The sequence below is a fragment of the Hydra viridissima genome, unplaced genomic scaffold (assembly GCF_058129835.1).
Source record: "Hydra viridissima isolate aposymbiotic clone 2 unplaced genomic scaffold, HvirCarnegie_v1 scaffold_10, whole genome shotgun sequence".
NCBI classification, from domain to species: Eukaryota; Metazoa; Cnidaria; class Hydrozoa; order Anthoathecata; family Hydridae; genus Hydra; species Hydra viridissima.
In genome coordinates this window covers 112497-126768 of record NW_028324309.1, presented here as the reverse complement: position 1 = coordinate 126768, position 14272 = coordinate 112497, and the positions used below count along the sequence as shown (strand labels likewise).

The following is a 14272-nucleotide window of genomic DNA, read 5'->3' as shown; positions in this document are numbered from 1 at the left end:
CTTACAAGCCTTTATTTTTTTACGGTGTAAACACAGTTTTTGTGGTATTTTCAGCTATTTTTTTGTTTACCATAGCAACAAGCTTCCATTTTATGTGTTTTTGGGTAGTTTTAATGTCAGTATAATATTTCCTATGTGACTAAAGAGAAGTTACATTATATGTGTAGTTTTAAAATTTGAAGGTACTTTATATAACAGGCGCTTTAGGTCGTTTCTGTAACTAACTCTGAAATATTATTTAAAAGTTTAAATTGTAATAAATACTTGAACAGAAGAAAATCCTTTTCGTAACGTTAAAATGTAATAAGAACATTTCATCTTTATAAAAAGCGCTTGTAAAATTAGTTTCACAAAATATCTTTTTTAAAATATGCATTGAGATAAAACAAAAAAACAAAAAAAAAAACACAAATCTCATAAAGATAAAATAAAATTGAAGAGAAACATAAAAGAAAGAATAGGAAAAAGGAATAAGAACGACGCATAAAAAAAAAACTCCATGCCAAACATAAAAGCTGTTGTCTAGAGAGAGCATTTTAAGTTCACTTCTTTGTCATTTATTTTAGTGCATCGTTGCTGGGTATTTTTAGGTGCAATTATTTCTTAGTTGCTGTGTTTTTTTTTTTAAGTAAAGGTAATCAGGGCCTTTTAGGCAGCTCCTGTTGCTTAATCTTCATCAAAAAATCCTGTTGTATATTTTTACATTAAAATAAATGAAACATTTAAGTAAAATAGAAAAATTAGAAAGTAACGCAAAACAAAAAGTGCCTTATTGGTTGGCTGAGGAAAAAAAGGCATGTTTAGAGACAACATTTTAAATTCGTGTACTATCTCTTTCGTTTAAGGTACCTTTTGAATAATTTTTCAAAGAAAAGTTCGCGTGGTTTTTTTATTTTTAAGTTCAGCTTATGTAGCTTGACATCGCAAAACTCAAAAAGGCAAGATGAAATGTAAGAGAGACTTAAAACAAAATATAGATGAAACAAAAGTTAGGTTGCATAAAAACAAAAACTGCATTGCCTAACATAATAACTGTTGTCTATAAAGAGCTCTTAAAGTTCGTTCTTTTTCTCTTATGATTTAGTGAATCTCGATTTGGATTTTCTTAGGCGCACATGTCTCTTTGTTGTTTTTTCTTAAGGAAAGGGCACCAGAGGTGATTACGCAGCTCCTGCAGCATAATCTTTAACAAAATGTTCTTTTGTAAATGTTAACATTGAAATAAACAAAAACCATTTGCGTAAATAGAGATAGATAAGACAGTAAATGTGCATAAAAAGCCTCGCTACTTTAATGAAGAAGAAATGGATGACTAGATGCAACATTTTAAATTCGACGGCTAACTCTATCGATTGAAGTACATTTTGAATATTTTTTCAAAGAAAAGTTAACGTAGCTTTCCTCTTTTAAATCAAGCAAATGTTTATGGTACTTTTTGAATATTATTTCAACGAAAAGTAAGCAAAGTTTTCCCCTTTTAAACGTAGCTTATGCAAAAGTTACTTATGCAGAGTAAGCGTAGTTATCCTTTTTTAAATCTATCTTATGCTTAAGGTACTATTCGAAAATTTTTTAAAAGAAGTGTTAGCGTAGTTATCCATTTTTAAATCAAGCTTATGTTTAAAGTACTCTTAGAATAATTTTAAAAGAAGAGTTAGCGTAGTTTTACTCTTTTAAGTTTAGATAATGTAGCTTGACATCACAAAACTCCAAAAGGCAAGATAAATTATATGCTAATCGTAAAGTAAAATAGAGATGAAATAAATGTTAGGCTGCATAAAAGAAAAAAAAAAACATAACTTAATATTCTACTATACATGTTTGGATTGAAATAAATGAATGCTTTTGCGTAAATTTATACAAACTAGTGAGGAAAAGTGCAAGAAAAGCCTCGCTACTTTGCTGAAGAAGATGACTAGATGCAACTTTTTAAGTTCCTGAGCTTTCTCTATCGATTAAGGTACTTTTCGAATAGTTTTTCAAAGAATAGTTAGCGTAGTTTTGCTCTTTTAAGTTTAGCTTATGTAGCTTGACATCACAAAACGCAAAAATCAAAAAGTCATGATAGAATACAAGATAAACGTAAAATAAAATATAAGTGAAACAAAAGTTAGGCTGCATAAAAAGAAAACATAACATAATATACTTCTACGTATGTTTACATTGAACTTAATAAAACCCTTTGCGTAAATATAGGTAAACTAGAGAGTAAAAGTTCATGAAAAGCCTCGCTGTTTTGTTGAAGAAGAAATGGTTGTCTAGATCTTTTAAAACAAGGAACTTTTTGATATTTTTTTTTCCGAAAAAATGGTTGGAGTAGATTTCCTTTTTTAAATTTCACTTATGCAGTTTAACATCACAGGATATATTGTTTTGCTATTTAACAAACTCTTAAAACATCAAAAGTAATTCTAAGTGCAACTCTAAAAACTTTTAACAGAATAACAAAAAGATAAAAAGTTTGAACTGTCTTTAAATAAGAAAAGCGAGAACAGTTTAACAGAACTTCTCGTTTATTATGTAATTAGCAAAACAGATAAAAATATTTGCAAAGGCATAGATAAAACAAACTACATAAAAGGCCCATCTTTATTGCCAAACTGAACAATTTCACCTAAACTACATAAACGGTCTCACTATATTGCCATATTGAACAAACTTTTCTAAACTACCCTCTTTTTGAATTTTTAGCTTCATGTTGAACCATTCGTTGTGGCCTGGGCAAGCATTCAGCTTTTCAACTATTTCATCTAAAATTTTACAAACTCAAGTCATAACACAAAGAGATTAAATCGAATATTCATTTGGTTCTGAAGCATGACAAGATTTCTTTTGTTTACTTATTTATTTATTTTTTTTTGTTGACCTTATTGTTTGCACTGATAGCAATAACTGGTTTTTGAAAGATTACCTAATTGCCATTGGCTAACTTCTGCTTCATTTTCCTTCGTTCTTGGCTGAGTTGATCCTGAAATAAAATACAACCATGTTCATTGTTCTAATTCCTAAAAACCATCCACAGTTTCTAAGTATTAGAGATGATAACAAGCTGTGCATGAATTCTAATGGTGATGTTTCTTACTTCACCATTAGAAATCCGGTAATATTTTCAACATTGCAAACAGGGGTAAGGTCTTGGACAGCCGGACTTGCGTTCCAGACGAGCATGCTGAAACTTCCTCACCATTGCTGAGTAAAAGATGGAAGCTTCATCCAAAGTCCAAGAATGATCTTTTTTAGTCAAGTGTCATTTAATGCTTGTAGAGGAATGTTTGCACAAAGGCATCGGACAACTCACAGTGTACCTCTTCTTGGTACCATAGAAAGGTACAACCCTGTTTACGGACCCACACGCTGCAACTAATGCGGCCCTGACTCTGTTTTTGAGCTTTGAGTCTCTCTGTTCTTGTGACTGCTTTCTTTTTTTTTTTTTTGCTTTAGAGTTCAGAGAAGGGGCAACAACAGTGTTGTTCTCTTGTGAAGAAGACATGTTCAGGTGTTTGTTTGCAACGGTTTAAGCTAAAAAAGAAACAAAACAGTTAGTGAGAGTTTTTTTCTTCTGGCTGCATCCAATCCTGGAATGTTGCATGCATTGATGAGAAACACAGTTTTTTTTTTCGAATCCTCTGCAAAAGAGCAAGAAGAAAGTTTCGAGAGCAACAAGAAGAAACAAAGCTTGCACTAGCAAAAGAAGAAGAACGAGAACAACTAGCATTGCATGCATGGTGGCAACAGTTTGAGAGCAACCATATGACTCAAAGGAAGAAACTGTGTTGAAAAAAGGCAAGAGAGGGCGATTAGAACCTGCTAACAAGGACAAATTACAAGCATTAACTGCAACAGTAACAACTCTCATTGCAAGCAAAATAACAACAACAGCATCAGCATCATGTTTACAAAGTAAAATAGATTAAAAAACATCATGTTGACACGTCGATTAAAAGACATCATGTTGACAAAGTAAAATAGATTAAAAAACAAGCAAAGTGGCTGAACAGTAACAACCATCATTGCATGTATAACAACAACAACAGCAACAGCATCACAGACTCAGAGAGTGTTTATAAAACAAAAACAAAAAATACAAACAAAACAGGCAAAGTGAGTGAACTTTATCCACACTCATTGCAACTATAATAACAACAACAGCAACAGCACCACAGACTCACAGGGTGTTGATAAAAAAAAAACAAAAGCAAAAAACAAAACAAACAAAATAGGTGAACAATATCAAAACACATTGCAACTATAATAACAATAACAGCAGCAGCATCACTGACTCACAGTGAGTTAATAAAAAAACAAAACAAAAATACAAACAAAACAAGCAAAGTGGGTGAACATTAACAACACTCATTGCAACTACAATAACAACAACAGCAACAGCATCACTGACTCACAGAGTGTTAATAAAAAAAAAAAAATACAAACAAACAAGCAAAGTGGCTGTACAGTAACAACTATCATTGCATGTATAACAACAATAGCAGCAACAGCATCACTGACTCAGAGGGTATTGATAAAAATAAACAATAACAAAACAAGCAAAGTGGGTGAACAGTAACAACTCCCATCATTGCAAGCATAACAACAACAACAGCATGAGCATCACTGACTCAGAGTTTTGATAACATAAAATAGATTAAAAAACAAGCAAATGAACAGTAACAACTACCATTGCATTTTTAACAACAACAACAGCAACAGCATCACTGACTCAGAGGGTGTATTGATAAAAAGAACAAAACAAAAAACAAAACAAGCAAAGTGGGTGAACAGTAAAAACTGCCATCATTGCAAGCATAATAACAACAACAACAACAGCAACAGCATCACAAACTCAGAGAGTGTTGATAAAACAAAAAATTCAAACAAAACAAGCAAAGTGGGTGAACATTAACAACACTCATTAAAACTTAAAAACAACAACAGCAACAGCATCACTGATATGAAAAAAAAAATAAAAAAATATAAACAAAAGAAGCAAAGGGGATGAACATTAACAACTCTCATTGCAAGCATAATAACGACAATAACAACAGCATCACTGACTCAGAGGGTGTTGATAAACAAAAACAAAAAAACAAAACACAAACAAAACAAGCAAAGGGGGTGAACATTAACAACTCTCATCATTGCAAGCATAATAATAACAACAGCATCAGAATCAGCATCAGCAACAGTATCACTGACTCACAGGGTGTTGATAAAATAAAAGAAATTAAAAAGCAAGCAAAATGGCTGAACAGTAACAACCACCATTGCAAGTAAAATTAAAAAAACAGCAACAGCATCACCGACTCACAGGGTGTGTTGATAAAAACAATAAAAAACAAGCTAAGTGGGTGAACATTAACAACACTCATTGCAACTATAATGACAACAACAGCATCACTGACTCAGAGAGTGTTAATAAAACAAAAACAAAAAATACAAACAAAACAGGCAAAGTGTGTGAACATTATCAACACTCATTGCAACTTAAAATTAACAATAGCAACAGCATCACTGACTCAGAGGGTGTTGATAAAATAGCAGAAATTAAAAAGCAAGCAAAATGGCTGAACAGTAATGACAGAATAGCATAAACAATTAATTTATTACGTTTTTGTAGGCTTTTTAATAAATGTAAGCTTTGTTTTAGCTTTTTTTTTGTATGCTTATAGTATAAATAAACAGAAAATTAAACTTTTATAAACTTTCAATATTATTGGGAGATGTTCTTCCGTTTTGACAACAACAACAACAATATTACTGACACAAGTGTCAATGGCACTAACAACAGCAAAAGGGATAGCAAGGGTAGGAATAAAAACCTATAGGCAAAATGAGTCGTTTTGAGAGCTGCATTCAGACAAGATCGATTACAAAGAGGGTCTTCTTTTGGACAGAGGAGCAACTGCTTTTGAGGGACAGAGGGACTTTTGTTGTTGTTGTTGTTGTTGTTGTGCAGAAACCGAATATAACCGAATATGACCGAAAGTTTTGTTTGCTTCTGTTTTGTGCTATCAAGATGGGAAAACAAAACAAAACAAACGAAACAAAAAAAAACAAAAAAATAAACAAACGAAAAAAAATAAGCAAAACAAAAAAACCGAAAGAAATAAGCAAAACAAACAAACAAAAAGAAACAAGCAAAACAAACTAACAGAAAAAATAAGTACCGAAACCTCGCCATTTTGGCCTTCCTCGAAGCTCGCTTTAGGCGCTTTCTTAAAGTTCGCAAAAGTTGGACAACTCTGAACTAGAGGGGGGTCATATTTAAAGGGCGCAAACCGACCAATGGTATAATCTGGAGAGACCCACGTGAATGTTAAATTAACTTTCTATGTACGCTGGATCCGCTCAAAGCCTGGAATTTCCAGCATTCACGTGTCATCACCCCAGCCACCAGATTGGCCGCAAGTTTTTCAATTTTAAAGACTAGAACCTGACTTTATCACAAGTTCACCAAAAAAAAGCGAAGTCTCAAAAAGCAAACAAAGCAACAACCTTCAGGCCAAACTTTCCTTTTGTATCCTTTTCAGTTCAAACGAAGACAAACAAAGAAAACAAAATTCAAAAACACAAAAATAAAACAGAATATTCGTTTATTCGAACTTTTATTTCGCTCAACTGCCTTAAACGAGAAGTCATAAACGTTGAAAAGTTTTAAATTAAGTTGTAAATTTAGTTGCAAATGAACTGCCTCGCAAAAACCTAACGACAGTTTTGCTTGTTCAAAACATAGGGGATATTATTTTATAAATTTTAAACATTTTAGAGCTGTCCTTTCTTGTTTTTGTTGTTCTTTTTTTGATTTTTTTTTTTTTTTTCTAACGTCTAACACCAGATCTAGCTTACTTGGACAGTTTTATCAATCGAGGAGCGCAAGTGCTCGAGAGCTCGAACTTTGATTTGCTTGAGTTGAACGTGGAGAATGTCCGACATTTTTTAACCATTTTTTCGCTTGTGGCGAGGAAATCAATACGTTTTTTAGTGGAAAGAAAAGGGATTAAAGAAAAAGAGAAAAATAAACAAAAACGAAAAAAGAAAGAAAAAACTAAAAAAGAGGTTATTAAACATTTATTTTCTCACGCGATGACGTCTAGTTTTATTACAGTAATTACTATTTGGTATTGAGTTTGTAACTATTATCTTATTTTTAGTTAAGGATAATTGCCAATTATGCCAGATTTAATAGAAACAACGCGGTTTTTCTTAATAGCAAAATAGTATAAACAAGTAAGCATCGGCGTTACCGCACCGTCGGTAAAAATGCGTAAAAATGCGTAAATTTGCGTAAAATGCGTAAATTTGCGTAAAAATGCGTAAATCTGCGTAAAAATGCGTAATTACCGCGGTAATTTTGCGTAAAAATGCGTAATACGCAATTTTACCGCATTTATCACTTTTTACCGCATTTATCACTTTTTACCGTTTTTATCACTTTTTACCGCTTTTTATCACGATTTACCGCATTTTATCACAAATTACCTCTTTTTTTGCTGATTACCGAAAAACTAAAAAAAGATACTTTAAATTGCTTTTTGTATTTCTATTAGTAAATATTAGGGGAGACTTGTACTGAATGGACCTTTTCAAAAAAAAGAACTTAGAGACCATTTAGATGTATTTTTGTCGTCACAAATAATTCACCTTTACACAATGTCTCTTCAGTATGTCTGAGTTAAATTTATTCAAAGAAAAGCAGTAGTTATGGAAGTTTTCTGTTTTTTCAAGGCAAATGTAATTTTTTAACTTTTCTGAGTTTTCAATTTACAGAGTTTTTTCAAGAAGAAGTGAACTCTTAATATTAATAATATTATAGATATATATTTTGGACTTCAGATAAAAGTAGAAGGAAAGTTATCTAGGGTACAGATTGTTGTAATTGTTTGGGTAACATTTGGATATTGATATGTGTACTGAATGAACCACCATTGATTGTACTGCATGGACTGGACCATTTTCCGATTAGAGCATTTATTGCGTTTCAGTTTGTTACTTACTAAAACAAAATAATCGTGTCTTTTTAATATAAACAAGTTGTGAAAGTGTGACTAATAAAGTATACTAAAAAAAAAAAAAAATCTTGGGCATAAAAAACTATAAAGCTCATGGTTTATCATGATTCATTATAGGTTAATTTTCACTAGGATAACAATATTATCATTCAATATTGTAACATCAATATACCCTCATTGCTGTGCATAATTCAACATTTTATTTATTACGAGTTTACTGCTGGTCCATTCAGTACAATCAACTGTACTGAATGGACCATTAAACAATTTAGTACAGGTCATGTTTATCGCATTTTTTAACAATGTTTCAATTGCTCAATGGTTTACACTTTTCAAGGATAGTTAGTTAAGATATGAATCTTGTCTTCTGAACTAAAAAACCCACCATAGTTATTCACAAAATAAATATTAATCGAATTTATAAAAAAGTCTTATTTTGTGGTCCATTCAGTACAAGTCTCCCCTACATTTACAGTTTTAAACAAACAAGTTATTGATAAAAAATTAATCATCAGATATATCATCATCTGTCTCTAATAAAATGTTTGCAAGCTCAGATGCTCTGTACTTTTTTTTCTCATTCCCCTTCCAATTCGACTTCATTATATTACCTAATTTTGCTTTTTTGATTCTACTTTGATTGTGCTGGAGTGTCATTGGAATAAACAAAGAGACACTTTGAGTTTGGTCTTTACCTTGAGTCACTGCATACCCTTCTTGTTGAGCTAGAGTCCTTTGACTCTCTTGAGTATCTAACTGTAGCTGTTGTTGCTTATTAGGTTCAGGACCAGTTTGAGTATCTGATAAAGTTGGAGAAGCCTTTTCAAGTGCACCTCTTTTTTTAGTTTCAGTTTGACTATGTGATTTTCCCTGTTGGTGAGTCTTCTTAGTTGGTGGTGTGACATGTGGTAATTCATACGGCTCTTCTTCGCAAGTTTTTTCCCAATCGTTGAGGTTAGAAGGAACCCTTGCGTAATTTTGACTCACAAAAACTAACATGCTAGTGTTTTCTGGTTTTACATTATGTCTAAAATCAGTAACTGTCCTACCTCCTACTGAAAACATTCTTTCTGATGAAGCAGAAGTCACAGGTATAGCCAAGTAACTTCTAGCCAGACCAGCTAGCAAAGGTAACTCATTTTTATTTTGCTTCCACCATTCTAAAGCATCCACATCCCTTTCAGGTAAGGCCATAGTCTGATACTTTTCAAATTCAAGCATCAAGGGTGGCTTGAGCTTTGATTGGCTAGGCTGTGAAGTCCCAGGGCGATGCGCTGAAACCTGCCTCCTGTCTTTCAAAAACTCAAGGTCCACTGGATCCATAGTTTCGTCAAGATCTGATGTTTCTAGCGAAGTATGATCATTAACCAATGACTCGCAGAACTGGATTGTGGTTGGGTGATTGTCAACCAATTCCTTGATGGTGGCTTCCCTCCCTTCCTCACTGTTTGCAATATTTTTGAGTGTATACCCTCTATAATATGGGTGCAGAAGTGAACCCACATTATAGTATTTGACTCCAACGCCATAATTAGGTAAACCCTTCTCAAATTCTTTCATGAAGTTGTGTAGGCACTCTGCAACTTGAGGGTCACGCTCTTCAATGTCATTTATGGTTCTTTTGCAAAGCAAGTGGAGATTTAATATGTCTTTTTGAACTTTATGCATAGTCACTAGATTTTCAGAAGACCAGGAATCAGAGCATCGCTTACATTCTGCCAGAAATGGTAAAATGTTGTAAATACTAATAAACTCTAACTCATCCGGAATCAAACTTTGAAGATCTGGTTTGTTTAGAGTTTCTAGAGCAACCAGTAAACCAGCCTTCAATCTGAGGATTGACTTAAGCATCATAAAGTTAGAATTCCATCTTGTTACAATTGGCTGAATGATCTTGACTGGTTCTATATTTGCTTCCACGCACGCTTTCTTGATGTCCTGCCAGTCTAATGAACTTTGGTGGGTCCTTTGAGCAAGCCCTTTACATTTCTTAATTATACCATTGATTCCTTCTGATTTTTCTACAGCCTTTGTTAAACAAGTGTTGAGCAGATGATCGGCACAGGTTAGATGATCACTGATCTCTTTGCTTTCCGTGATTGCTTTCTTCATGTTGGCTGCAGCATCAGTAACACCCACTTTGTAAAGGTCTTCCCTCTGAAGACCAGGAAATTGAGAAATCATGTGGTCTATTCCTTGTGCAAGCAAAACCCCTGTATGTCTCCCAATAAAGTTTTGGCAATCCAAAGATAAGTTTTTGAGTTCAAAGTCTTTGGTAACATAATGCAATGTAAGAGAGACGAAGGGATCACCATTTCTTGCAGTCCATCCATCTGTAGTGAAAGCTGCCATTTCGCAATGCGGGATGTCTCTCTCAATTTGCATTTTTACATCACGTCTTAGATTGCGATAAATCATTGGTAGCTTGAATTTGGATAAGGTGGTTGGACTTTTTAGGTTGGCTTGTGGACAAAGATAATTCAGCAGCATTTTGAAGCCAGCAGTTTCAATAGCGTGAAACGGGAGGTTAGAGAGAACTAGTGAAAGGGTTAGGATGGTATCAAATTCCAACTGTTGAGCACTTTGTGAAGGCCACTTTATTGTTTCAGTAAAGTCGTCCATTTTTGTTTGGTGACTTGATGATGCATCATGTGGGAGGTTATCAAGCCTTTTGTTTTTATTAATAGGACCAAAATATCTTCTTATGGTACTGGACTTATCAGCCTCTGCCTGAGCATTCCTCTTTTCTTGAAATTTCTTCTCTTTATTTTCGTTATCGACTTTTTGCATCTGGTAAAAAGATAGCGGATTGCAGGATCTGAAATAAAATAGTGGAATTATATATGTTTAAAAGGATGCGAATTACAATGTTTCAGTAGTAGATAGTTCATAAAAAATAAATACATGAACCACAAGACACATTAGTGTTTTTTTAAAAATTCTAAATAATTTTTTTTTTATCATGTTGCATTTTACCATGGACATATAAGAAATGGACGTGCAACCTATTGTTTTTTTTGCGAACCATGCTCGTTGCGCATAGTTAGAAATCTTTTGTTTTAAGCAATAGAAATTAAATTATATTAAAGTCTGTCGGATTTAACGAAAATTTTTGGACTCGTCTAACCAGTCATTTCAACTTCCTCTCATTTATTAAAGATAACAGCAAAAGAACCAAGTTTTAAGCTTAATTTTATATAGATAGACATTCTTAATACCTTAAGAAATAACGCGGACAATGAAAAGAAATTGAGATCATTTGCTTGACTACCTTAGTACATGTATAACTTGAGATAAAATAAATAATACAAAAATCAAATTGTTTTGTAGCTACCTAGAGCACAATGGTTTCATGTCTAGGGAATTACTCCATCTATTATATTGCTGTAGACATCCAGTTTATGAATATTATAGAATTTTCTATTTTTATGTTTAACAACAGAAATATATACAGTAAAGGATAAATAACTTATACATAAAATGAATGTAAATACAATAAAGAAAAAAATAATTTGTCACAGTTTTAAAGAATTTTGCAAAGTCAATTTATGGCAAACCGCAAGAATAACTAAGTATTTAATATTAACATAAAATGATTTACCAGCTATATATAAACTAATTTTTATTTGACAAAAACAAATGGGTTATTATGAGCTTATTATGACAATTGAAATAATATATGAAATATGAAAAGCGAAAACATGAAATATCTGACCGCATTTTGCAAGATAATTATAAATTTGAATAACTTTTTAAAAGGTTATGCTTTATCAGATGAATTTTAAAAAAGTCTATAAGAAAATACACCTACTAAAAAAATAATGCATTAAGGAATATAAATTATGGAGCTTATAAAGTAGCCGAGGCAAAAAATGGCGACATGTCGGAAAAAATACTAAAAAAATACACAAAATTAAGGCTGGTGAATGAAGGACCAAGGAGTTGAATGAAACCAGATCTTAATAAAAAATTTAATTTAAGCTTTTTTATACTTCGCTATACTTTTTTTAGTCATTTTAAAATTATCCATACAGATCTATTTTATCATTGACAGACTTTGTTTACACGAAAAAAGTTCCCAAATTTACAAATATTTATCTTGAAAAAATGATGAAAATCTGTTCGTGCCGACAACTAATTTCCTTTACCTTGGTGTAATTTGTTTAGTAATTTGTCAACGCGTGAAGTAGTTACTTTATCCTGAAGTACAGTCTTATTAAACAAATGCTATAAAAGTTTAAACTAATACCACGTGATCAGAGGTTCTGTTTTTAAACTGTGGGCAGCCATTTTAATAGATTTTTTTGTTGACTGGTGAAAATTTAGAGTTAGGGCCTCTTTATATGGAAAGCGGGCTGGCTCGGCAAACGAGCCAGCCCGTTTACCGAGATCTCGACGTTGTCCTTATTTCAACTTAATTTTATTTTGCGTTTATATGAATAAACAAACTAGCCCGGATCGCTATCCGGGCCAGCTCGTTTATTCATATAAACGCAAAATTTTTCGAAGCCAGTTTTGGCCTCTCAAGAAGGCGGCGGATACAACGAACGGCTATATGAAAATTAAGAAACTAATGATAATCAAATTTTATATTTTAAGCTCAAATATTGATAAGTTTCAAATAAAAATCTATTTTTTTGTTTAGCATAAGACTTTTTCATAAAAATAACGGAATATTACATAATTACATAAATTTCAAGTATAAATATTTTTTTATTTAACAAAACATATTCTTACAATAGCTTGTTGTATGTTAACTTTCTGCTTTTCGTTTTTTAGAATAAATATGAGCCCATAATTATGAAAGTGGTCTAAGTCATATTTCTTATTTCGAGATATTTAATGATTCGCATTTGAATAAATTAAAAATTCCGTATAACGTTGTAATTACAACTACTTTTTAAAGGTTCATTTTTGACGATATCGTAAAAATTACATTGAATATATTTAGTTTAAAATCATGTCGTGTGAAATAAGTGATAAATTCATTTTTTTTTTAATTTTGACTTAGACCACTTTCATAATTATGGGCACATATGATAAAATACAGATTCTCAGTAAAACTAAGTAGGAGTTTTAATTTTAGTTTGTTTCAATTTAGTTTGTTTAATAGTAGTGAAGAAAAAGTATTTGTTTACTTGTGCAGAAATCTCAAATTTAAAATAATTAGCATTTGCAATATAACTTATGTACCTTTTAGTTCTTAACTACCCAATGCTTGTGCTAGAAGCAGGGGCCTGTACAGGAATTTTTTTGGATAAGTCGCAATTTTAACCCCTTCCCAAAAATGTTAAATTTTAGCATCCCCCCCCCCTCCTCATTGAGAAACGCATATATGAGGTAAGACGGCTTAGTGTATGTACAAACGTAAGTCCGAATTTAATTTTTAGTGTTTAAAACCCTTACTTTCTTTTTATATTGTTCAAAATGCAAGTAATTAAAAAGATACACAGCTTTGTATAAAACAATTGGGGATGTCCATTGATATATTTTAATATATGCTTGTTGTTAACTGTAGTCTTCTCCTCCTGATGATAAATATCAAAAGAATTTGACTAAAACTTTACTAAGGGTGTAATTGAAATGGAAGTCCGGAATTTGTTCTCTAAGAAATAATAACTTTTATTTTTTTTAAATTATTGTTATTAAAGAAAATATTTAAAAAATGAAGTACTTTATAACTTAACAAAAAAGGTTAAGTTATAAAGCACTTCATTAATGTCCATTCAAGTTTTTTATTAATTTGTTTAAGTCAAAAATTAAAACAACCTCCGTTTAATATATAAATCGTTTTTTAATAAACTTTAGACCGTTCTCGATTTGAAAAGCGCTAAAATAAAATACCAAATCGTAAATCTAACTGTTATCCCGGATTAATAACTTCTTACCATCCGTTCGAACAATTAACCTTGTATAGTTTGCTTAATTATTGCTTTAGTTTGCTATAATTATTCGCTCTGTTTGCTTTTATCTACCGACGCATCATATTTATTCAAAATATTGAAGTTGTGAAAAAATATATAAAGATACATATTTTGGGTATATCCAGCGACGTAGCAGACATCCCCTAGACACGCCCTGAGAAGGTTAGTAGCACAACTGCATGTTGCGTTATTGAAAATATAAAATTTGTCAAAATTGTAGGTAGACACCACTGCCGCTTACCATTCAGTTGTGTTATCAACCTTCTAGCACACTGTATTGGGTAACTAAGAACTAAAAGGTACATAAGTTATACATAAATATTAATTTAATCGTAAATTGCA

The 14272-nt window shown here is 32.1% G+C and overlaps 2 long non-coding RNA genes across 2 annotated transcripts; both read right to left on the bottom strand.

Moving 5' to 3' along the window:
• Window positions 1–2364: 2364 nt before the first annotated feature.
• LOC149882465 (uncharacterized) lies at window positions 2365–3321 on the bottom strand. The gene is made up of 3 exons (XR_016456298.1): window positions 3306–3321; window positions 2912–2968; window positions 2365–2750 (listed from the first exon to the last, which is right to left on the bottom strand). It is a non-coding gene; the product is annotated as an uncharacterized LOC149882465 (long non-coding RNA).
• Window positions 3322–3416: 95 nt separating this feature from the next.
• Window positions 3417–6223, bottom strand: LOC149882464 (uncharacterized). Its single transcript, XR_016456664.1, has 2 exons — window positions 6165–6223; window positions 3417–3519 (listed from the first exon to the last, which is right to left on the bottom strand). It is a non-coding gene; the product is annotated as an uncharacterized LOC149882464 (long non-coding RNA).
• Between the last annotated feature and the right edge of the window lie 8049 nt (window positions 6224–14272).